This window comes from Cryptotermes secundus, unplaced genomic scaffold, assembly GCF_002891405.2.
Source record: "Cryptotermes secundus unplaced genomic scaffold, Csec_1.0 scaffold614, whole genome shotgun sequence".
Lineage (NCBI taxonomy): Eukaryota > Metazoa > Arthropoda > Insecta > Blattodea > Kalotermitidae > Cryptotermes > Cryptotermes secundus.
Genome location: NW_019728501.1, coordinates 1126605 through 1150474, shown reverse-complemented (window position 1 = coordinate 1150474; position 23870 = coordinate 1126605). Strand labels below are relative to the sequence as shown.

The following is a 23870-nucleotide window of genomic DNA, read 5'->3' as shown; positions in this document are numbered from 1 at the left end:
AAAGAAATTAAGACTCTGTCACCGCAAACATTAACCTGGAGCAAAAACACCCTGACGACAAAGAGTATATGGCAGGATCCAATGCTTCTATTTCGTGCTGTGGAAGCCAGTAATGACAGCGTCAGTCCTTCATATGATGCAACATAAAACAAGGTAAAATTCAGCACAGTGTTCAAAGGGCTTGATCCGTATATCTGATCATCCTTACCACAAGCGATTTAGCAGTGTAGCCTATATTGTGATACCTTTAATTGCAACTATACTTGTAACTGTGTTTAATAAACCAGTACGTCATTCAGACATGCTGTGTTAATTAAGTATTATGATATGAAGACGTACGAAGTAGCACATGTAGAGTAAAGCTCCACGAATTATTAAACTTGACACTACATAGAGGTGACTTGTGAGCTGCCCTCCTCCTCATCTCACCTCTGGAGAAAGAATCGATAGGAAGCGATACTGCAGAGCCAGTCTGGGCTAGAGGCAAAAGGAAAATTCATGTTTCTAACAGAAACCAAACTCCGCTCAACCAATCCACTGCATTAACTCTATACCCGTTCTCTTCAAACACAGAATATTTCAAGAACAAATATTAAAATAGGAAAGGATTAATAAGAAATAACAAAGAAATAAAGGGATGTAAACTTTCCTTTGTGATGAATTCAGTTATTTTTATCTTCACATCACGCAGACTCATTTTACAGTATTCGTATTTTTAGCATTAATACAGGTTAATAAGGGGTTAATAAGGTAGCGTAGTTGGTTGAGGCACTATGCTACAAGCCGGAAGGTCGCGGGTTCAATTCCCAATGAAGTCATTGGATTTTTTTCAATTGACCACATTCTTCCAGCCGCACCGTGGCCCTGGGGTCGACTCAGCCTCTAACAGAAATGAGCACCAGCAATATTCTTGGGGAAGAGGGCGGCCAGCGCGTAGGGCTGACAACCTTGCCGCCATCTATGAGCCGATTTTCTAGAAAATGTGGGAACCTCAACATCTCACAATCCTATGGGCCTCCACGACTTGTCACAGGGATACCTTTACTTNAGCCAAAATAACATATACTAGAGCAGAGAATGATATATGATCCTTGTGTGTGGGGTGGAGGCTATTTTACTACAATGTATCACAGACCAGGCCCATGTAGAAGAAGGGGTTGGGGCNCAAACACATGAAAACACTGGCGTTGTTTAAATGTACACAGTATATATGCTGCGTGGACGCTGCTACAAATGTCGATGTGTAAAAGCACAACACTTGAATGCACGTTCGACTCTCGCATTCCATCCGAAATTGCCCACAAATTAAACCGTCAATGTTAAAATATTTAAAAGTTTAAAACATTTGAAGTAAAATGTTAGGCTCCTCCTTGTTAATTCATCCCGATGATGGGAGATGTCAGCTTGAGGTTGTATAGGCTTATGGTCGGATGTTTCCTATGCGTTGTGTGTTGTGTACACAACATACAGTTGTACAGTTGTCATAATAGGACCCGAGAGCTGAATATTATAATCGCGGATCCTTCGTTTTCTTGTTTCACATTAGTAACTAAAATTCAGAGTTTTCGAAAAGTTGCCGAAGACAGTGGGATGACGTCAAGTGCATGATGTTTATACCAACTTTGATAAACATTGTCAACTGGTCAAGTGATAAAATGTTGACAGGAAAGAAGGTTGACACTCAGACAGTGGGGACAGGATGATAGCTTTTCCCCTTTTAAAGTAAGGAACGTGAATTATAAACACGACATTCTCGAAATCAGTGCCTGGTGTGACTGTGAACTGTCACGAAATGTTCACAGGAAAACAACAAGTGTACCGTATTAGTTAGCACAGTAGGTAAAGGTGAGTTTCCCTTGTGCCTCAACATGACGGCATGAGGATTTATGATGGATATAGAAACAAAGCTCATGGCGTTTAATATTTCAGCACTTCATGGAGGTCACTTACACGGTATAAGACTTTCAATAAAAATTAAAATTTTGGAAATTATGCTCTAAGTTCCTGAAAACGCGTCTCGGCTGCGACAACAGATGGTTCGCGTTATATTTAGACGAGTGACTACAGGGTGCGGCACACAAATGCCCTGGTATAGCACTTTTGGAAGCATCTTCTCGGCAGAACTGAGAATATCGGACAGAATCTCAACCAGAATTCCTAGGCCGAGGCTTGAACCCGTTTTATCCTCAAATCAAACCAGGCGTGTTACTGAAAGATTAATCTGCTACATGTGTTCAGTATGGAGGAGCGGGAACACCAGAAACTGAGGAAAGTTAGTAGGAAGTCTGCGTCACACTCTGAACGGATCTCAGTGCACTTACCTCAAGTCAAGGCCGCGCCATAGCTCAAGCAGTTAGTCGCTGGCTTCCCACCGCGGCGGCCCGGGTTCGAAACCGGGTCTGGTCAAGTAGGATTCGTGGTGGATAAAGTGGTGCTGGGGTAGGTTTTCTCCGAATACTTCGGTTTCCCCTGCCAATCTTCATTCCACCAATTGCTCCACAATCACCCTCACCTGTCATCAATAGGCCAGAAGTGGCCGCAGTACAAGGGACTTAGTCCCACCCCACTAGCAATAAAAAAAATACCTCAAGTCAGAATCTAAATGCGCGTCCACATTACTCGTGCTCGTGCTCGTGTGACTGGCAATGCTCGCGAGTAATGTGGACGATATGACAAGTCACGAGACAAGCAAATTTTTAATTTAAAAATATAGCCAATAAATTAAAATACGACTACAGCCTATACGCACTACGAGTAAATATACGGATCCTCACGTGCCGAAGCCTGGCGAGCAACTGAAGTAGTGTGGACGAAGATTTACGAGCACAAGTAAAAGCCAGACGAGTCTCCAGAAGAACACAAGCCTGGCGAGCACGAGCACGAGCACGAACACAAGTAATGTGGACGCGCCTTTACGGAAATGAAGTGTACTTAACCTGCATATTAGGACTACTAGGGGAAGGGGGGGAAATATAAAGTGGGGAGGAAACATGACAAGAGTTGTAAGAAACATTATATAAGTTTGACAATGCAATTCTGTTGGAAAGCAAAGCAGCCACTTTAATGAGTTCTTAATTTTACAAGCCGAAATATGCCATTTCACAACATTTAAAATTGAGAATGGTGATAAAGAAAAATATAAATCAGAGAGAAGGAAGAGGGAAAGCGATAAGCATATAACACCTCACACCTCGTCTGAACTCCTGACATGAAGAAAAACATTAAGAATGTTTAAAGTTTTAATTTTGTTTTCAAGCACAAAATTTGTCGAGACGACGACGAAGAGGAGGAAAAGGCAAAGAGACGCATGAGATAATGACAGAATTACGCTTTCTCTAAAGCTTGGGCGTCAGGTGCTAACAGAAAGTCGCTGCATCTTTGGACAAACATCATGTTACGTCCACAATTAAAATTATTATTTGCACTAATACAGAGGAATGTGTTATGAACTTAAGAAGAAATACTAGTGTAAAGACTGAGGGTGTTTGAGAACAGGGTGCTGAGGAGAATGTTTGGACCGAAGAAAGAGGAAGTGACAGGAGGTCGGAGAAAACTGCATAATGAGGAGCTTCATAACTTGTACTCTTCTCCAAGTATAATCAGAATGATCCAGTCAAGGAGGATGAGGTGGTCAGGGCATGTAGCGCGAATGATGGAGAAGAGGAATGCATATAGGATATTGGTGAGAAAGCCAGAAGGAAAGAGACCACTGGGAAGACCAAGGTATAGGTGGGTGGACAATATTGAAATGAATCTTAAATGGGATGGTATGGATTGCATTGATCTGGCTCAGGATATGGACAGTGGAGGGCTGGGAAGAACACAGTAATGAACTTTCGGGTTCCATAAAATACTGGGAAATTGTTGAGTAACTGCAGATTTGACTACTCCTCAAGAAGGGCTCAGCTCCATAAGTAAGTAAGTAAGTAAGTAAGTACTAATGTAAAGAACAAAGGATTTGTGTAGGAACGGAAGCAGGGAATAATAACAGCTTGGAACATGAAGAATTGTAAGAAACACACGAAACCTTAATTTCTCAGAACCTTTTGCCCCCCTAATAAAGCGACGAATTTATTCCCATATTCTGTCACCATATTTCAGACGTTGATTTAAGAACAATAAAAATAAGTCCTTGGGCTGTAATTTCACATAAAAACAAAATTAAAATGCGTAAAGACGCATCAGCAGACGAAAGTTCGGCAAACTGAAGGGGAAAGGTCAAAGACCGTGAGTAGTCGAGTTCCCGGCAGCAACAGACACAGAAGGCTGTTTGCGGCAGGAGGACAGTAGCAAGCAAGTGGCCGGTGTGATTGATGAGGGCCGTGGAAGATGACGCTAGCCGGTATCGGGGGTAAGGCGGAACGGAGGCGACCGCAATCCTGTCTTCTCTCTGTCTACCTGGCTGTCTAAAGCCCGGTGCCCGCCATCTGCTGGCGACCCTAAGCCACAGTTGTCCCTTCAGCGGTTCTAGTAATTATTTTCTCTTGATGGCCTCCAACTTCACCGATGGCGAGAGATTCCAAGACTTTTTAGCTTCGCTTCATTTAATGATACCTGTATTTACGGCATGCTGATGTTACTGCTTACGTCGGCTTCAGTATCTACTTCCCAGCGTCTCCTTGGTCTACCTCTTCGTACCTCTGTAAGTTATGTTTAATTACTAGCGTAATTTGCAAAATAAAAATATAAGTAACTCACAAGCCGAAGACATAAATTCTATGAAGAAAAACACATCTTATTACAAGCGAATAAAGAGAACGTGTCTGCGAACAACCCAAGACGGGATTTGAAGCAAGTGCTAGTGTATGCTTATTATTACAAAAACAGATTAATTAAACCATCATACAAGGATTTATAATAAGTATCCTAATATATAACAATCCTTAAGAAATCTAAATAAAGACCATGACGAAATTAAGAACAAATTAAAACCAGAAAACGCTTGCTGCTATTATTCAGTACAGAATCGTTTCTCTCCTTGTGTGCTGTCCAACGAGAGTGCGAAGAGAGACCACAAACTTTCCAAACACATTCCCTACTCTTTTGCTTACGTTATTTCCTTCGCTGTTTATTTATTGCTAATAAAAATCTGCTGCACACTATAGACAATAGGCCTAGTGAGTAGAATTGAAAATTATCCTTCCGTACACTTCATTAAATATTCACCATAACGAAAAAGAAAAGTTATAGTGAAAGTTTTATATCTTAATAAGATCTGTTTTTTATATCCTATACCAAGTTTTCGTAAAAAACACTTCTATTTTTTTTAATGACAAAGTTAAATCTGAGCTTCATGATTCGAACTGGCGCGAATTAAAATAGAACTCTCCCGACCACTTCCACCCTAAACTCCCAAAAAACTTATAAAATTTTATGCCAAACCTTTCAGTATTCTTAGGAGTGAAATCTGTGTTTGATCGCCGGCAGTCTACGTGTTCAGTTCCCTACTATAAATATTTCACTAACGATTTTATCAAATTTTGTGTAGTATCAGAAATACTGAGGGGGCACGCGGTAGCGTAGTTGCTTGAGGCACTATGCTACAAGCCGGAAGGTCGCGGGTTCAAGTCAGGATGAGGTCATTGGATTTCATTCAATTGACCTAATCCTCCCAGCCGCACTATGGTCCTGGAGTCGACTCAACCTCTAACATAAATGAGTACCAGGAATATTCTTGGGGGTAAAGTGCGGCCGGCGCGTAGGGCTGACAACCTTGTCGCCATCTGTGAGCCGATTGTCTAGAGAAAATGTGTGAGCCTCAGCGTCTCACAACCCTATGGGCCTCCACGGCCTGTTACAGGGATAGCTTTACTTTTCTTTTCTTTACTTTTATCAGAAGTATTGAAAGCAGAAGATGTAGAAATGATTTTGCTTACCAATCAATTTGTGTGGTGCTGTCTTGCCTCATGTACTTAACCAGGTTATGTCAATTACATAATCTTTATAAAGTCATGAGGGTTGGAGGAAAAAGAGTGAACCACGAGAAAAATCTTAGAAAGAAGTGACCGTGGCCTGTTTATGACATTAGCATGAACAAAGAAATACGAATGTCCTCAGAACAGTACACAGTATTCAGTCCGTCATTCGAATCCAGGACCTGATGAATTCGAAACAGGGTCTCTTTCCTCTATAGAGAGAATTAAGGTTATAGGGTTCCCACCTAGACCACTTAACAGTCAGAGCTTAAAAAAAAACTCCGTGGCTTGAGTCCGCAAGCGAACTATTCCGACTGAGCGACCACCGCTTGTTGGCGAAATTAGTGCCAGCTTTAGCAGGTAGAGGGTTGTTTTTAGTGTTTATCAATCCTGGTAACTTGAACATGGCTTCCTGCTTAACATGATGACACTAACGAGTGTCATTAGAGTGCATGTTTGAATAGCTTTAGGCCATTTGTTCAATGTTTAGACATTTGTACCTCTGAACCCTTCGCAGCTATTAAATATGTCAAGTGAAACTCTGGGAAAGAGAACACGGTAAGCGAAACAAACAGGTGTTTCGGAACAATGCACATACATGTGCTAAAGAGAAAAACAATGAGACGGGGATAGACAAAAGCGTGGCCCACAGAAAAAAGGAAGATTGATTCAATTCGCTTCGAAATCTGAATTAAAGACAAACGTGTGTTTATCGGAAAGATATTCGGGGCTCGGTATTTCAGAATGAACGCTGATAAAAAATTACCTTGTCTGTAATAAATGGAAATAAGGAACAAGAATTTTACCACTAAATTAATTCATTATGAATAATTGATGGATACGTAACAGTTTGTAATTACAGGAATTGCAAGAGGCTCTCAGGATCGAGATCATTGCGGAACAGATCCTTTCAACTCCACTCACATCCGGATTAGGACGATAAAGTTTGAAGTGGGAGACACCAACATACGTGTATTTTTCAAAAGGACGGCAGAAACCAAACATGAACTAATCCATGAAGATGATGGTGATGGTGATGGTGATGGTGATGATGATAATGATGATGATGTTGAGGATTATGATGATGATGATGACGTTTACACTGTAGCACCAACCACCACATGGCTATGTATAGCATCGTACTTCTAAAAAGGACAAAGCTATTCTTGTAACAGGCCATGGAGGTCCCGTAGGTTTGTGAGACGTCGAGGCTCTCACATTTTCTAGACAATAGGCTCACAGATAGCATACTTATGCATTAATAAATGGTTGTCACTGCTTCACTAATCGAATTTTTACATTCTGGCAGCGATTCTTATGAATGATATCAGATTAATCGTATCAATTCCAAAGGTTCGTGTGATCCTCTTATTCAACAGATAGTGTCCTCAGGATAAAGGCGGTCGAAATGTGAATATAAACAGACACTTCCCATCACATATCAAAATGTGTACAGCCTCATGTGTACGTGACTGTGATTTTAAAATACTGATTCCGTACATTAACCGAGCATGTTAGTAGAATTGTGATTAGTTTGACCAGCATTCGATAGGTACGCAGTTCAAAACCATCTGTCTTTTCAGCCAAGTATTATGGTAGTATTTATTTTAACTTTTGCACGAAAACCTCCTTCCACAATCCTCTCAGTTCATTATTCAGCCTGCTGTTTGACGCTTTGTAACATACGCAGCTGAGTAAATTCCATTATATGAACCAATGAAGAGCGATATGGTTCCTGGAATATTCTTACTGATCATTCTTTACTTCTTTTGTGCGTGAAGCATACAAACTGTGAGTTTTGTATTGCCTACTTTTTGTGTAACTTCGATACAATATTATACGTATCTTACCGTTTGGTTATTAATTTTATACTTCAATGTTCTCTTGTCTCTTTGCCTTCACCGTGCGTGACGAAGTTAGTTTATACAAATATTCATATTTCTTCAAATTGTCTTTTCTAAATGCATGTAAAAAATCCATTGATATTGTCACAATTAGCGACTATACAAAAGTTTGAACTGGTAATTGCATTTATTGCACATTTGTAAATAATCTAAGTACAAGTAATTACAACTCTGTCACTCGACTTCTCTCTACGGCACTCACGTTTTATGTCCCTTCGCCAGTCGTTGCCGGGTAACGGATTCAATAATGTCCTCTTCTTCCGTGCTCTCTTTGTTACCGGCTGGCGACTTTCTTCCAGCTCCTCTTGGCTCCAACTGATATCTCGGGTAACTTTGAAACTCAAAGTTATGTTACGACCGTCGGCCAGTCGGCCAGTCTTTCTTGGTGTCAAACCCCAACTTGGGCCCAAGACCAGATTTCGGTTACTGTCAGACAGTGGTGAGTTTGTTGATGTGGGGCGCCCTCTGTGATGATAGGAAGGTCCGTTGTTTACTACTGCTGCTGGCCCTGACCATCTCAGTCATTCTAGGGTCTGAGTCCCTCGGAACTCGTGACCATACTTGACTGTCTCAGATTCGAGACTCCCCCAACCTGGAGAGCCAGATCCCCGTATTTATATCCCCTAAGAATAAGGTGGTCCAGTTATAGGCGCAAGCATTGGATTCCCTATTCGACGTCCCCTACGACGGGTATGGCTACGGTGGAGGTATTTCCATCAATTCCTCTCTTGTTGTGTGCGTATACGTTGCCGAGGAAACCACTTGTCACGTGTTGTTTGCCGGCCGTTGCGTAGCGGTGGATGACTTCTTTTGTTAAAAACTACACAATATTTGAAAATAAATGACCCAAAATTTTCAAGACTTCCGTATAGCTAGAGTACACGTGTTCATTCACTCACGTTAAGCAGTCATCAGAATATGAAAACGCCCAGCAGATGTCAGGGCAAGCAAGGAAGATGACGACTACAAACTCGAGGTTGCGTTGTTTCATAAATCGCTGGCAACAGAAAATCTAATCAACCAGCTCCCTGAAATTTTTTGGCACCCAAATGTTTCTCCCACCGTACGAACCTAACAAGGTAGGCTCTAACAATCCATCCTTCTATGCTTCATTGACTGTGGGTGATGCATCAGCTCCATGACTCATTGTCTCTCGTTTAACATTTTAAATTCGTCCTTCATTTCTCCGTTCTTTCTCTTTCTGTACTTACGCCTGCCAATTTAATATCTTTTATTATTTTGTCTTATAAATTGGAATTAAGTTAGTGACATTTCATGAATAATGAGCATGTCTGGTAGGACACTCTAATAAAGCACACCGAAGCCTTCTTGAAAATCTTGTGTACGGTCAAATTCTGAGAGCACGAAAATGACATTTTGCTACTGGAAGCAACAGCGAGGGTGCTCTTACTACCTCGCCCTAAAATTAATGCAAACTGCAGCATGTCTCTCGGGTACAATCACCAAAAGCAGAGTTTTCTGATGAGTAAGCAAGCTTCTACAGTACTATAGTCTGCATGCTATATATAAAAGGTGCACTACACAGAGAAATTAGAATAGGAAACGAGACTAATTTCTTTTGGACGTCATTTAAGAATGCTTTAAGATAAATATTTAATAATTAATTTTTTTATTATTGCTAATGGGGTGGGACTAAGTCCCTTGTACTGCGGCCACTTCTGGCCTATTGTACCAGCCCCAGATGATAGGTGAGGTTGATTGTGAAGCAGTTGGTGGAATGAAGATTGGCAGGGGAACCGAAGTACTCGGAGAAAACCTGTCCCAGCGCCACTTTGTCCACCACAAATCCCACTTGACCAGACTCGGGATCGAACCTGGGCCGCCGAGGTGGGAAGCCTGCGACTAACTGTTTCAGCTACGGCGAGGCCGTAGTTTGCCTTACTTTTACACCTAACTTGTTACCAGTTCACCAATCGTTATGAAACTGAGTGCGACCGCATAACACAGGAGTCCGCCTCCATTACTATTTCACAGTTTTGTGCTTGGACATTATGATACTTTATTTTAAAATTCTGTACTGCGTTACGAGTGTGATAAGCTGCAGCTAGGCGCAATATGAATGTCCCAGCCAGTACAAAGTGGCAGTACCTAGCTCAAAGCACTCGTTTTGATTACTGCATCACCCGTCAACGTCATGGAAACGACAGAGACCGGGACAACCAGTAAAGTAACTGGGAAAATTTGGAATGTTTTGCGCACTTGTCCATCACACGAAAAGAGAACTTGAGGTACTAAACCACACAGCAATCATCCAGAACTGAAAAAACAAATAAAATTTCAGTGGCTGATAGGGAAAAGAAGGCTGCTAGAAAATAAAAAGAAATATATAAAACGCGATATCATCACAGACACAGGAAGAAACAATGAAGTTACACTAATCAGAGTTCGTCCTAGGTGGAAGAGTAATAATTATAGGTTTCTACGTTTCAACATGTATAACCGAAATAGTCCACCACAGAACATGAACTCACTCCTGAAACTAAGGACTTCTGTCTTCTGGAATGCAGTGCCGTGTAGCCTGTTTATCACAAAAAACAGAGTTCTTCATATCCGCCGTTGTGGATATTCAAATCCTACATATTCATGAAAGTGTTAGTGAAAGTACTATACTAGCTTATGTTGGCTGCAGACTGATCGCGCGGCGTGGGGAGAGGGGCAGGAACACGGACAAACATCCACGCCATGAGCGGGACTCAAACCCGCGATAGCAGTATGAATGTTGGGTACGATCATGCGTGCCTTAAACTGCGCAGACGCTGGGATCGGCTCATATAGTAACATTGAATACAGATTTCGGTGAATGTATATAAAAAATGACTCAAATTGAGCAAGCTTTACCTCTGAGCCTTTCAGCAGGATAATTTAGCTTCTACTGGCGAAATATCTCATGTCATCTCGAGTAAAAATGTTCTACTTCCCGAATTCCGTCATGTCATATAACAGTCCTGAGCTCATATCCAAGTACACAGTGTCAAGGACAAAACTAACTTTACCTACTGCCTTCCGTAGAAATTATCTTACAAATTCGTGCATGCAACCGGAAATGGACATTTCTGCTGATAAAATGATAGGTTTAGTTAGTCTTTAAATGGAATGTACAGCCCAAAGTAGGAATCAATTTTGTCCGGACCAAAAGATCCCTTTCCGAGGACAAATCTCTTCGTGGTCTCAAATATGCCTTTTCATCATCTACCTATGCAACCGGCAACGAACAAATCTGTTTCTGTATATACGAATATGTCGACCTCTATTAATTAACCGTTCGTCTGGTATTAGACGGAAAAAAAAACAGTTCGAAACAACTTCTCGATAATTACATAGTACGTAATTAAACATCAATTTCAATTACGTAAACAACTGCTGTAGTTAAAATGTGTGTCAATCTGATTCAGTTTCAATTAAGCAAAAAGACAAAATAGGAAAAGCACATGGCACCAGACGTTTTTAACGCAGCTCACTCTTAATTAGTGACAAACACTATAGTCAACAGATGCAGGATGAGCAAAATATATACGAAAAAGTGGTATGACAATCACAGGTACTGTTCTGCAGGGTAATAAGTGAATTATATATATCTTATGTTTGTGGCCTGTGAACCCCTTTTTAAGAATATTTTCTTTCAGCTTTTAAATAGCAGTGGTACTCCATGTTGCCTTTTTTTTTCTGCTGAACTCTGTGTCATTTGGTTCAGAGAATTGCATTTCTTACTGGGAATCGAGATTAAAGATGTTATGTCCTTATGGCATAACGAAGGGAGATTTAAAACTTCAGAACTCCAAGTCGCTCAGTCGAGCTATCGCAATGAAGAAAGTTGATAGACAAACACAGCTTGCCCAACGTGTGATAAGGCTCTGTTGTGAGCGCTGAACTAGCAGCTGCGACAAATGGAGAAAACTTTTGCTGTTTATTGAAAAGTATGAAGAATTCTGACGGGTAGAAATCAGCTAATAAATGCCCTGGGTCACGGATACTCAAGAGCCATTCCACAGACTTTTCTTAGGAGGTGCCACCCGCCAGTATGCCCGTGACTACCTCTATACTATAAGTAACAGTTTACTTAGCAGACGCCGCGCTCATCCTAACCCCATGGGATCGGCAGAGCAGCCTCACCAGCCTTACTGAGTAATCAGATAGCCAGAGAGTATGAGTAGGGCCCGCTAGCAACACCATGGGATTGGCAGAGCAGCCTCACGAACCTTACTGAGTAATCAGATAGCCAGAGAGGGCGAGTAGGGTCCGACCTAGCAACACCATGGGCTCGGCAGAGCAGTTGCACCAGCCTTACTGTGTAATCAGATAGCCAGAGAGTATGAGTAGGGCCCGACCTAGGATGTGTTGAATGAATATGATGGAAATAACAAGTTCAGTATACTCCAGACGCAGACTTATAAATCTCTCTCTCTATATATAGCTCTACAGCCCTTTGGACCTTCGCCGCTCTTTCAGTTTCTTAATCTATAGACAGTCTGTAGGACTCCTTGGAAAGGGGATCAGCTTGTCGCACGGCCGCTAGCTACACACGGAAGAGCACAAACACAGAATAAACGCACACATATCCATGCCTCGAGTGGAATTCTAACCCACGATCCGTGTTCGAGCGGCCAAAGACAGTTCATGCACTAGACCGCGCGGCCACTGTGGTCTGCACTTGTAAATATTGTAAGATATTAATAATAATTTAAATAGACATCCCCCTTGTGTTTCGAATTTATTCCGGTACCTCCTCCCCGAAAGGATACTTTTACGGTTAGAGACCGTATGGTGGCAGCACAGTTCAAATAGGCAAAATTAAGTGTAGATAATCTCGATAACCTGTTCTCGAATCCCGTACCTTGAAAGGTCCTCAAGTCCATACAGACCCTTTTGAGAAGCCAACCGGCTAGCGGAGTGTTGAGTGCAGCTGTGGATAGAGGTAAATAACTAGATCAGAAAGCAGACCGCTCTGCTATAGTCCGGAGGTAGCTCAAGCACGCCGTACCAGAGGTTTCTCAGTGCTTCTACCCACAGACCGACGTAGTCGTCGTCTTCATTGAAAGCGCTACGGTGTAACGGTGGTGTTAGCAGTTTGGGATAGTACATCACTGCATAACAACGGAGGCACAACAAAGGATTTTAGTCGAGCACTTACAAACTCGACTTCTAGGTACATTAGGCCCTGAGCAGGTGGACACAACGACGGAAGAAATTTCCGAGACCGAGAAATTTGACAGGTTCTGATCGCAACTTCATTCCGAAGTTGTCCTCAGTTTCACAGTCCAGCTATTGCACTTACATGGCTGTTTTGAAGTACATTTCGAGCNAAAACGAAGAATACACGGTGCCTAAACCCAGAAGACAACTTTCTTTTTTAACTATTTTAATAATTGATATTCCAAACGGAAATTTAGAAGCCATACATGACGAATATTCGCACAGCGATTTGAGATTACTTCCTCTAAAATCAAAGTTTATATCATGACCTGACGAAAAAAAAAATGAAAGAGTGCGGATTAGTTTACAACTATCCTGCAAGGTAATAGGTCCTAATAATTGTTATAATTAACTTAATTTATATGAAGTAATTACAAATAATGTAACCTAGATTTACACAGTTGGGTACTAAGGCCTCAAACTGGTCTACAATAACCTTCGTAATTTCTATGTGTGGCCTGCGCTCTGAGAAAGTTGCGTAGGCTCCCGTTATTTCGCTGTGAAGCTACTAAGGAAATTACGATAACATTAATATAACGGCAAGGTGATTAGGATAATGATTGTGTGCGACAGGGCAGTGAAATAGGAGGATGGTGTTGGCTCCAGGCGCGATTGTTCGGAATTTGTCTTGACATTGCCTGTCCGGAACGCCTCCTAGGTCTCGACAAAATCCTATCCCACATGTACCCAAATGGTGAAGACGGTGCTAGAGGCTCCTGCTTCACGAAATTCGAGAGAAGTCACAGAGGTAATTGTTCGTTTTGAGTAAGTATGAGAAAATAGAAGGCTTTCTGCATTCTTTGCCATGGAATCAGACGAAAGAACGAGTACGCAGTCAGTTTCACACTTCGGCTTTATAATTAATATTTAATTTACTTACTTATATAAACAATTTGGGGGCACGCGTTAGCATAATTTGTTGAAGGACTATGCTACAAGTCACATTATGGCCATGGGGTCGACTCAGCCTCTGTCAGAAATGAGTACCAGGAATCATCCTGGGGGGTAAAGGGCGGAGGGAGCCTAAAGCTGACAAACTCACCTCCATCTCTGAAACGACTGTCTAGAAAATGTGTAGCCTCGACATCTCACAATCCTACGGACCTTCACGGCTTGTTACGAGAATAGTTTTTCCTTGTTCTGTATAAATAATTGAGTTAATTTAACATTAACAATATTCATTATAACAAATTTAAAAATCTTTAAAGATGAAACCTATGTATGCAATCCATGGGAGAGTTCGTGCCAATTATATAGAAAATACGAGGAAAAATTAAAAAAATTAAGGAGAGGAATTTATTTTTCTGTGGTAATTTGTTTCTCCTGCCATTACGACGACCGGTTCTGGGGCCCACCCAGCTTCTCACCCAATCGGCCTGGGGTAAAGAAGGCCGGGGCGTGATGTTGACCACTCACCTCCAGCTAGTGCCAAGGTCAAGGCAATGTGGATATATAGATCCACTCCCCCATACGCCTTCATGGCGTAGTGCTTAATTAGTTAAGCACAGGGACAACTTTACCATTATGACAACTAAATTAAAGATAATGGTATGGTACGATTATTTGTGTCTGTGGCCTGGACTGAGCAGTCAAGAAGAGTATATCAACTTGAAAACAGAAGATTGAAAGACATGACGATATTACAATGGACCAAAAGGGAAAGTCAGTGGCAAAGTGCAGAGGATATTGGATTAGAGTGACTGAGGATCATGTCGTGTGCTACATCTGTGCTCTTGCGATAATGAGTATCCTGATATTAATACCATATAATTCCTATCGTGAGGAGGCATCTCTCAAAGATGCAGCCACCTGCTCAAGCTGGTTCCTCGCTCACGGATTTTTGTACCCTGAAGGTGGAGGCGATACGGTCCTCCGAAACATCGGTTCAAGCAAGATCTACACGGCGCCACATCCCAGAAGACGTCATTCTTCATAGTCACAGCGGTGAAAACCTCAAATCTTACATAATATTGTCATGTTAAAGTACGTAATTTGAAAGGGGAAAAACTACACTTCTTTTGATGTCCTCTCCGCAGCCACTTTTGCTGAACATAGAGGACTGGCACAATAAATTTACCCTGGGGCCCACCTCGCCTCTCAAAGAATGGATGTCGCCAGCGATTTGGCGACCAGACGAGGAAGTTCTCTGGGGTTCACTTAGTGACGGAGCTGTAAATGCTTGCTGCTTTCTTTGACAGAGGTTTTCCATATATTGCAAATACTGAAACTGTTATTCCCATGTAGGAGCCGGGATAACTCAGGCGGTATAGCGAATAGTTACTGGCCGGAAGACCAGGGTTTGATTCCCCGCAGAAGAAAACAGATTTTTCTCTTCTTTGCAATGTTCAAATCGGCTCTGGGGCCCACCCAGGCTTCGAGGGTTGTTCCCCCGTAATAAAATTCCATTAACGTATAAAACATATAATAAAATATAGAAAGAAAGTAAATGCGGGGCCGAATTTAAAAATTCAGCTTTCAGATATCATGCCAAACATAAAAATAATCTTCGAAGGAAAAAATCCTCTCTTCCTAATTAAAATTGTAAGCACGTGATATTTTAGTTGTTATGCTTCTTTCTTCGTACACATGGAATGCGATTTTTTCTAAATATATGTAATTAAATAATATTTCGATTTCATACCATTGTTTAATATTTATTTGTTGTCCTCTCTTGTTTTTGGTTTAGTTTCTTAGCTTCATATATAAGAATTTTGTCAGGGGTTCCCTAAAAAAATTTTGGGTTCAATTTTGGAAACATTGCTTTAAAGAACTAACTCTGAATATACACCTAGCGTCGTCTCTGATAGCTCGCTGTAGATTATATTCAACTTGGTTAACATTTCAGCAAATCAGCTTATTGAAAGTTTCTATCGGTTGTTCTTACAGAATCGTCATACTCGTGTTGTCTCATGGGCCAACGTCAAAAATCAGAGGTTTTGTACTAGTAAATTTGTAGTTTCTGGAACTGGCGAAAATGAGTCACTTTGTATGGCGGTCTTAGATGGGGATATTGTAGCAGCGCCTGCCGATGGATCCGTTTAGAGCTTTAGCGGAGAAAACCGAAGAGGTCGGAGAAAAAAACCTGCCCCAGCGCCATTTTGTCGGCCACAGATCCTACATGGGCTACACTAGCATTGAACCTGGGCTTCCGGAGTGACCATTCTGTCGCTAATCGCATGAGTTACGGCACGGCTTATGTTTGTTGATATTTGTATCAGGCTTTAGATCAAGCATTAAGAGGTAAAGTTACTCCCGCGCTTAATTAATTAAGCAATATGTCATGAAGAGGTATGAGGGAGTGAAGATATAGCTCCATCATTTTTTAACTCAGCATTGTATGGAGTTGAGTAGTCCGCTTCGCGCCCCTGCCGCTTTAACCCCCAGGGAAAGAGCCACCGGTACCCATTGGATAGGAGGCTGGATGGACCCAAGGGCCGGTCAGGACACTACAGAGTAGAGAAGAATATCTAACCCATTCCGGGATTCGAATCCCGACTCCTCGGTCGTCCAGCCCTAACTAGTCACTATACGACTGTGATCAAGTACGTTTTATAGAATATAAATAGTTCAAGTTGTGGTCCGTTGAACAGGCATTAGACAAAAATATATAAAACTCTATGTCTTATTCCCAGCAGAACCCTTTGTAAAGACGCTGCAAACAACAGTGCCATGTGACATTTTGCCTTGGCTCAATCCTCGAGTCTATTGATCGTCATCTTCAAGTTTGTGTCCGTATATTCACTTTCATCAGCTGAAACTTGGCACAGTGCCCTTCTGGCAATTTCCAAAATTCTATTGTTTATGAAATAAAGGAATAAAATATAACATAAGTTTTTGACTACTACTGTTATTAATGTATTTTAGTCCAAATATTTAATTCTCTAGATGTCATTAAATAAAACAACACAGTAATGTAAGAGCCGCGATAGCTCCGTCGGTATAGCGAATGCCTACGGACTGGAGGATCGAGGGATCAGAATTCAAGTCCTGGTATGGTCAAGAATTTTCTTTTCTCCACGTCGTCCAGACAGGCTCTGGGTTCCACCCAAACTCCTATACAATGGGTATATGCGGCTCTTTCCCCGGGAATAAATCGGCCGGGGTGTGAAGCTGACAACTCACCTCCGACTAGTGTCGAAGTCAAGAAAATGTGGATCTATATATCCACTCCCCCATACGCCTTCATGGCTTAGCGCTTAATTAGTTAAGCTCAGGGACAACTTAGGTTCATTCCGAAGGCAATCTGGACAGACTGAGGCTAACCATGAAAAATGTCAACCAGAGAAGCCTCTAACCCGGCCAAGCACAGTACTTCCCAAATCTAATTCTAGATCATTAATGTTACAACAAATTCCTCGGTCACTCCTTACGTATTCTGTTACGGTAGCCGAGCGGTCTAAGGCATGTACTGTCTTCGCTCGCTCGGAAGCCGGGATCGTGGGTTCGAATCCCACTCAGGGCATGGATGTTTGTGTGCGTTTTTCTGTGTTTGTCTACAGGTAGAAGCCTTGCGACGGGCTGATCACCCGCCCAAGGAGTCCTACCGAATGTGTAAGATCTAGAAAAACCGAAGTGAACGGAGTTCATGGAGGTAGGCCTAGGCCCACTGGGGCTGTAGTGCCAAGGAAAAAAAAATACCTAACTAAACTTTCGGAAAAGTTGGACAGAACATGCAGCACGTGGGTGAGGAGGGGAATGTGTACACAATTTTGGAAGACAGGAAGGAGGCTACTGAAATGACCTGTACTTACATGGGACGATATCCAAATGCATTTTAAAGAAGAGTGTGTGTCGAGAGTGTGGACTGGATTCACCTGGCTCAGGATAGGGCCCAATGGAGGACTCTTGTGAAAATGGTAATGAAATTTCCATTACATAAAACTCTTCTCAAGACGTACACGGCTCCATAGAGTTAATTTATGTAGATTAACTGATCTTTCAACCTTCGAATATTATTTTCACTTTTTTAATTTCTCGTGTACATCGTATAAACCGAGATATTGCCGTGATCGTGAGAAAGACCGATTACGACATTCTCATGAATTTACACGGCTTCACCCCCTTCCATTATGAAAAACAGTTTTTGGTGTTCCGTCTGTCTGTGCACGGTTGAGTGTCTGAACAGTACCCAGCGTTCCTATATCCTAGGTCAGTGCCCAGTGAATGTAAACATTCCAGCTCCAAATGTAGTTTCCATTCAGAGGGGACCCAAATTATAAAATGGCGTTTCTCTCGAAGACGTTTCTCACAATTCTGATTAAGTCTCAATGGCTCGTAGAGGTCATCTCCCTGAGTAAACCTGCATGGGTGACATCTTCAGGAAAAATAATGGTACATGCACTAGAGAACTAAACTCTAAATGTTAATTGTCAGTTTTACTGGTCAGGGGGGTTTAACGTTGAAGAAAGCAGTCTTCTGGGATTTGGCACCGTGTACATGTGGTGTTAACCGACGTTTCGGAGGAACGTATAGCCTCCATCTTCAGGGTAGAAGAAGAACAAATATAAGAAATCTGCAAGCGAAGAGACCGTGAAAACCGGTAAAAGCAGACTTCTGCTTCTTCTACCCTGAAGATGGAGGCGATACGTTCCTCCGAAACGTCGGTTAACACCACATATACACGGTGCCAAATCCCAGAAGACTGCTTTCTTCATAGTCACCGCCGTGAAAGCCTCAAATCTTACATCGGGTTTAACGTTGTTCGGTATTCTGGAACCAGCATGTTTACGATGAAGCAACCGATTTTTGTAACGTTCTGAAGTTAAGTCATATGTGAGAAAGTATGTGTAAAGTTTTTGCACTGAATTTTTTTTTCATATGAAATGTTTAGCAAAAATGTTAGTTCGTGTTCTTATACAACAATAGTGAAGATGAGGAAGAGTCGATGTAGGTTTCCAGCAGATAGCTATAGACAAAATGGCAGTCGAGTTTATGAAGTCTGTTGTGGGGTGGAAGTAAAGGGGTAAACTGTTCTGATGAGGGAAGAGGGATGAGGAAAGGAAGGCCCTCAGGGTGTCATAAAGTGCCCACTAATTGGGTACGGTCTGAACGGGGAAGTTGCACCTGAGGATTCAAGACACTGCAATGTTAGTTCAGGTAAGTCTGCAAGAAGACTCTTCTATGAGATGGGTTGCTCAGTTTCTATTGGTGCAAGTTACACAAAATGGCCAAGTTATTGAGTGGCCACAGAATCGCTTAAATTGAGTGAATTAACCAACAAAGTGCCCCTTCCTTCTATGGGAACAAGAAAGTTAAGTGCAAACCTCACTCCACCTCCGGCTAGTATATATATGAACATTTGACCTTGAAGCTAAGTAATTCTGAGGGAACGTGATCAATCATTCATGGCCGAGAAGCAAAGTAAACACACTATCTCTATATTCGGTGCAAAGTTAACAACTGTGGTGTATATCTTGGTGTCGCGATATGATGAGAAGTTTAAATGAACTGCACGATTTCTTTTGTTTGTATATGTCCATGGAAAATAATTTACACTTACGAAACGACTGTCAAGCTCTCATTGAACTGCAGCTGTTCTTACAACATATTTTTTTTATTTTATTTTTTTATTTTTTTACATCTAAAGCGTAGTGTTACTCCAAAAGCTCTGCAAATTCATCTCCATGTTTGTAGTACTCGGTGGCCTCTTATAGAAATTCGGGGAATCACAGGTCTGAGCCAATTTTTTTTTTCTTCTCTCTTTTTTTAAATAACATCAGTACATCAGTTTACTCGGACAGTTATTAAATCGGACCAGGTATGGCCTCCGCCCTAAGTTCCTAGGTCAGTTTTAATAGTATAGAAAATTGAAATATTATGCATGTAAAAAACTCGAAAATTTGCATTTCTGCATAGATCTTATTGTTTGTTTCTCTACTCTGATTACAATACTGTCACTACACTCTAAGTGCAAAACATGTCATTGTAGAGAGGGTATGTTTTTACTCAGACCCTCCTGTAGAATGACAACGTAGTAAATCAAATCAGACCACGACCGTTTCCTTTCACGCTCTAGACGAAAATTTGTTCATTAATCTTCCTATCATCCCAAGCTGCATACTCGTACTTGCAGCATCGATTAGTAGACCATTAGTACAAGCACTAAGGACCGAGGTTCGATGGCCTGCAGAGGTAAGAGATGTTTCTCTCCTCCACACCGTCCAGACGGAACTGGGACTCGTCCACTCTCCGATCCAGTGGGCATGGGGGACTCCTTCCCCGAGGGCAAAGCGGCCGGGGAGTGAATCTGACCATTCACCTACATCTAGTGTTGAGACTAAGAATTGTGGAATTTTACCTCCATTCCCCAAGACATTCACTTAATTATTTAAGCATGGAGGAATTATATATTTACCATTACCTTTATGCATGAGGAAATAAATATTTATGAAGGATCGTACTATTAATAGTAACTGAACATCGCCACGTTTCGGAATGAATTCTTTAGTGGGAAGTATTTTGTTCAGCCTTGGTGCGGTCGGAGAAAATAGGGAAAATTGTCAGACGATTACTTACTTATTTACTTACTTACTTCTTAGCTCTACATTCCCCTGAGAATCTTGGCCTCCTTTACAACACATGCGCAGTCTTCTCTGTTTCTTTCATTTTTTTTCCTTCATCTGTCTCAAGCGATTAAGACCAGGTATAATAAAATTAAAATATACACACAAGTTCTGGTACAATAGGCCAGAAGTGGCCGCAGTACAAGGGACTTAGTCCCACCCCACTAACACTACACATATTTTCGACAGTGCAAGATTTTTTATTCTCCTCGGCGTCAAGACCGGCTCTGGGACACACTCCACCTCCTATTCAATGGAAACTGGGACTCTTTTCCAGGAGGTAACGCGGCAGGAGCGTGAGGCTGACCACTCACCTCCATGTAATGATGAAGTCAAGAATTGTGCAACTACATTTCTACTCCCCCATATGTCTTCATGACAGAGTGCTGAACTCATGAAGCACAGGGGGCAACTTTATCCTTTCTTTATGTGTGTAGTATATGTCAGAGGCTATCTGATAGAGAGATAAATCGTTAACAGGGATAGGGAATTTTATACTGAGACATGTAACAGGATATAATGGAAAATATCCCAGTGCTTCAAACATGGTTGGAGTATGAAAATTGCGCGGATTTAAGGGAAGCGTTAGAAATAAAAATGGCTTTGTTACAATAAATAAAAAATGCGAACCCCCACATTCTCCATTTAATTGCAATTTTACTCTTAACATTTTAAATCCAATTTGTATTTAAGTATGTTATTTAAAACTTTAATTACTTGTGTGTAAAATGGTAACACTTGGTCCATTGCTGTCAGTTTAATAATATGATAACCTGTGAAACAGGGAGAGAGCGGGAAGGAGGGAATACAATTTTTACCGTGAACAAATTAAACAAGTTCGAAATTTTTCCAAATTTCTTCAACGGATCTTCACAACAGACAAATATCACACAGGGTTACAGGACATTGATTTCCCTATACTGAACTAGCTCTTATTCTTTCATGAGCCGATTTGACAGTAGGACGTGTAAATCCACTGAGGACGACGAATCCTGTAATTACTAGTGAAATGTGGCCTACACAGATGGAAAACCAACGGGCAATCCAGATCACCGAACCTGTCAAACTTGACTTTTCCTTGTAGTTAACCATTAATGACAACACTCGTGTGACACTCCGCGGTTCTGGGAAGAACACTAATTCTAGTTCGAGTTCGAGACATGAATAGGCCTATTACAATTATCCCCTATCATTTATACGATATAAATTCGACAGTTTAAACAGCGCGCTATTTTTATGTTGTGCGTTATGTTGCGCATATAGATTTAGGGGTTCGGATGCAGCCACGCAACACCTTGATTCTGCTACATATAATAAGCATTTGAAATGAATATATCAAGAGATCGATCAATTTATTATACTCTATTATTACATTGTATTATTGTATTGTACTCGTATACTATTATATTATAATCAGTTATATATATTATATTATAACAAGTTCTAGTAGTCAGATTTTCTGGCTACAGATCTAGAGGTCCAGGTTCGATTCCACGCGCTACCAGATTTCTGAGAAGTAGTGGATCTGGAACGGGGGCCACTCAGCCTCGTGATGATAACTGAGGAGCTATTTCAGTTATATAACGGTTACGGTTTAGAAAACCGAGATTAACAGCCGTGAGGATCCTTTGCGTTGACCACGCGGCACCATCTATCCGCAAAAGTTGGCACTAACTTCGCCGACAAGCGGCGGTCGCTCGATCGGTATAGTTAGCTTGTGAACTACAGACCACGGAGTTTGTGTTGTTTGATTTGATTGATCTATAGATATATTCAATTAAATCGCTTTTTATATGTATCAGAATCAACTTGTGTGACGGCATAAAAACCGCTAAGCTATACAGCGTCCTTAAATTAGCTGAGAATCAATCAGTCAAGGAGAAATGGCACATCATCCAGCCCCTAAATATATATATATAGTTTCTTCTATCTGGGTTACTTTATGGTGGGGGTAGCAGATTATAAGTATTTCCATTAATTAGTATTTCTTCGTAAAACTGATGGAATTTTAGTGTCCGGGGGAGCAGAGAGTGCCGAACTGTCGTGTTCCCCTCGTCCGACGTAATCATTCTGTCCGGAAAATATCCGCTGCCCGCATTACACTTCTGCGCACCCTCCTACTATTGTCATAACAATTAAACGTGAAGCACCGTTAATCTGAATCACTCTCTCTCTCTCTCTCTCTCTCCATTTATCTTCGTCATCCTCGTCACTGCTATCCAAACTGATTATTAAATGTTCCATTACGTTCTCCAGTCTTCCAGCATTCTCGTCACATTCTCCTTCCATTGTCGTCATGTGACTGCTGTAACTTTGCCTAACTTCCGGTACGACTTGGTACGAACCTTGTAAGAAGAATCCTTGAAGCGTTCCCATACTAAAATCTGCCGGTAATTTTACCGATCTGATGTAATTTCTATAAGCATATCCAAACTCCCCCTCGTTGGTGTCTCCACCTTATCGTGGTGAGGGGGTTTGAGTATGCCAAGGACCCTGAGAGCTATACCAGCGGTAGCGTAGCTACTGGCAGGGCCTCCCTTGCTGGACAGGTCAAAGGGTAGGCATCAGACGAAGAGAGACACCAAAAACTGATGCCGGAAGCAGCGTCATCAGCAGCGACTTGAAGCACAGAGTAAATAATGCTCGAGATGGTTCAAGTTCGTATAGCAACAGGCGTGACCAGAGTGGTTTGAACGCCTATTGTACTGCGATGTGGAAAGCAAATGGAAAAACTACCACATTATCACTTTTCCTGGATAGTCTCTTTCCAAAACCAGAGATACCATGTATGCGAGATGTTTCATTTGAAGGAGAAAGCTCTAGATCGCATCAAGTGGAGGAACTGTTTTGGAAGAGACTGTGGACCTGTCGTCTTGACAGATTCCTGATGAATGAATGAATGAATCCAAACTCAATATAGGGCACGCGCTAGCATAGTCGGTTGAGGCATGCTACAAGCCGGAAGGTCACGGAATCTAATCCCGATGAGGTTATGGAATTTTTTCAATTTACCTAATCCTTCCAGCCGCACTATGGCCCTGGGGTCGACTGAGCCTCTAACAGAAATGAGTACCAGGAATATTCGAATGTTCTTTGGGGTAAAGGGAGACCGGTGCGTAGGGCTGACAGCCTTACCGCCATCTATGAGCCGATTGTCTAGAAAATGTGGGAGCCTCAACAACTCACAACCCTACGGGTCTCCACGGCCTGTTACAGGGATACCTTTACTTTTTTACTTTTTTTAACCAAAACTCATAAATCCTGTAAAAATTATATAT

The 23870-nt window shown here is 41.6% G+C and overlaps 1 protein-coding gene across 1 annotated transcript in view; it reads right to left on the bottom strand.

The window, feature by feature from the left end:
- LOC111865221 overlaps positions 1 to 23870 on the bottom strand; it is a 191628-nt gene that overhangs the window by 148811 nt on the left and 18947 nt on the right. The gene's annotated exons all lie outside the window — the stretch shown is intronic.